The sequence below is a fragment of the Hyperolius riggenbachi genome, unplaced genomic scaffold (genome assembly GCF_040937935.1).
Source record: "Hyperolius riggenbachi isolate aHypRig1 unplaced genomic scaffold, aHypRig1.pri scaffold_140, whole genome shotgun sequence".
NCBI lineage: Eukaryota > Metazoa > Chordata > Amphibia > Anura > Hyperoliidae > Hyperolius > Hyperolius riggenbachi.
This window is the reverse complement of record NW_027152354.1, coordinates 448,758-451,578: the sequence shown is the minus strand read 5'-3', so window position 1 is coordinate 451,578 and position 2,821 is coordinate 448,758.

The following is a 2,821-nucleotide window of genomic DNA, read 5'->3' as shown; positions in this document are numbered from 1 at the left end:
GAGTATGTAAGCACCTCTTTGTTAGGGTCCAAAGCAGATAGAAATTTAAAAATCATATCTAATCTATCCCATTCCTCTCTAGGGACACCAAATGATTTAATAAAATGTGTCGGGGTTTGTATTTTGAAGGCAGAAAGAAATTTACCTACAGTGAGCAAACCCTTTTGAATCCACCATTTAAAGTGGGGGGCCTTTTGACCACCTGGAAAATCTGGGTTCCGTAGTATTCTTGTCATACAGGAAACAGTAGATTGTAGAGAGTAGACAAATCGCAATCTGGACCATACACTCAAAGAATGGGCAGACACCGGAGATAGTTTCCTTATTTTAGCTATGGGGATACGCCTAGCCCACATAGCACCATCTAGTGACAGGGGAGCCATAAGCTTGGATTCTATCTCAACCCATAACGGGACAACATCAGGGCCAGCATTTGAAATTGCCAATTGGGATAATTGGGCAGCCTGGTAATACTTAAACAAGAGGGGAGCATTTAAACCTCCTAAGTCTCTGGGTCTAGCTAACGTTACATACTTAATCCGGGCCTTCCTCTTCCTCCAAATAAATCTCTGGATGAGGGTTTGTAAATGTTGTATTGGGCCTTTCTTGACAGCTATGGGTAGTGACCTGAACAAATATAGAAGTCTAGGGAGTAGCGTCATCCGAACCGCCGAGACTCTGCCTAACATGGACAGAGGATAACTATTCCAGATATCTAGATCTCGGATAAATCTCCTATAAAGTGGTGGAAAATTATAGTCATACAAATTTAGTGGGTCGTTTGTAAGTTTTACTCCTAGGTATTGGATAAATTTAGGGGAGTGTTGGAGGCCGCAAGATTCCGCCAGGCGCTGGGCCTGTGCTTTAGCCATGTGTGATATCATTACCTCCGACTTCTCCAAGTTAAGCCTGAATCCAGAGAAAGGGGAAAATTGTTTAATTTCCGCAAGTAATTTGGGTATAGAAATATCGGGGGATGTCAAAGTCAAAAGGATATCATCCGCGAACAAAGACATTTTATATTCTCTAGAGGCAATTGTAACTCCAGAGATCTCGGGGATGTTGCGGATCCTTTCAGCCAAGGGCTCCATGATCAGTGCAAATATTGCCGGTGACAATGGGCAACCTTGCCTTGTACCCCTTTGTATTATAAACGATTTCCTGGTGGATGCAGGCATCTTTAGAGAAGCGGATGGGTACGAATAGAGTGCTGATATAGCTTTAAGGAACTCACCCTTAAATCCATATTTTACAAGGACCGCCTCCATGTATGGCCACTTGATTAGGTCAAAAGCCTTTTCCATATCCAAAGAGAGAATGGCCATACATGTGGCGGTCCGCCGACAGTGGTGCTGCAGGTTCAGCACTTTTCGGATATTGTCTGGGGCCTGTCTCTTGGGAACAAATCCCACCTGGTCTCGATGTATTAAAGCTGGTAAAATCCTATTTAGTCTGGCCGCTAATATGGAGGTAAAAAGCTTATAATCGACCCCCAACAGAGAGATTGGTCGGTAATTTTTGGGGAGCAATAGGTCTCTCTGGGGTTTGGGGATGATCACTACCAGTGAGGATAAGAACTCCTTCGGGGGAATATTGCCCTTTAGTAAGTAATTATAGAATTTAATTAGGTAAGGAGTAAGGATGGCCTCATATTTCTTATAATATAGGGCCGTGAAGCCATCAGGTCCGGGTGCCTTGGATCTCTTAAGTTTTTTTATAGCTTCGTGTACCTCCTCCTGTGTCACCCCAGCATTAAGGGAATCCACTGTGTCCGCCGTCAGGGTCTTCCTTACCGTTCCCTCCAAAAAGTCCCTTCTCTGAGCAGAATGTGAATTGGGATCAGAATCGCTATATAGTGTCTTGTAATACTCAGAAAAAATATCATAGATCCTATCAGGATCCGAGGTAACCTTCCCATCTCTCTCCCTGATCCTGAGCACCCTGTTAATTGTTTGTTGTGCTCTAAGTTTCGCTGCTAGCCATCTTTTTGGTTTATTAATCTGGTCATAAGCCACAGCTGTGGACCAACGCAGAGCTTTTTCTGTTTCAGAGTCTAGTAAGGTATCTATCTGCAGTTGTAAGTCTTGAATTTGTTTCAAGAGAAACCTTGACGGCTTTAACTGGTTGGCCAAATGTAATTTTTGTATTTTATATTCTAGATCAGAAATGATTTTATTTCTTTCTCTCTTAAACTTTGAAGCCAGTTGTATAATCGTACCTCTAATTACTGATTTATGTGCCAGCCATATTGTTGCCGGGGAAGTGTCATTATTATTGTTAATATGGAAATACTCAGTCATCTGGGATTCTATTGCCTCATATATTTCCGGATTAAGCAACAGGGACTCATTCAAGCGCCACGGCGCTCTTTGTGTCCTGGGGGCCAAGGAGTTCAGGGAGACAAGCACAGGGTCATGATCCGACCAGGGGCAGAGCAGATTTCTGGCGTAAACCAAGGAGGAGGCACACGACATTGAGATCAATATAAGGTCTATCCTGGAATAGGAGTTGTGGGGGGCAGACATGTAGGTGTATCCACGTTTGCTTCCATTATATACTCTCCAGGTATCAATGAGTGAGTGAGTTTTGAAGAGGTCATCAAATATTTGTTTGGATTTTTTAGCTAACGAGGGCCTTTGGGGATGCGTCCTGTCCAAGTTATCATTAGGAGTGAGATTAAAATCTCCCGCCCAAATGATCATATCAAATTTTAAAGCCAAGATGGCTTCTGACACTTTGTTAATGGTATAAGAGTTCGTTTCGGGGGGAGCATACATATTTACTATGCATAATATCTTACCAAGGTAGCTACCTACTATAA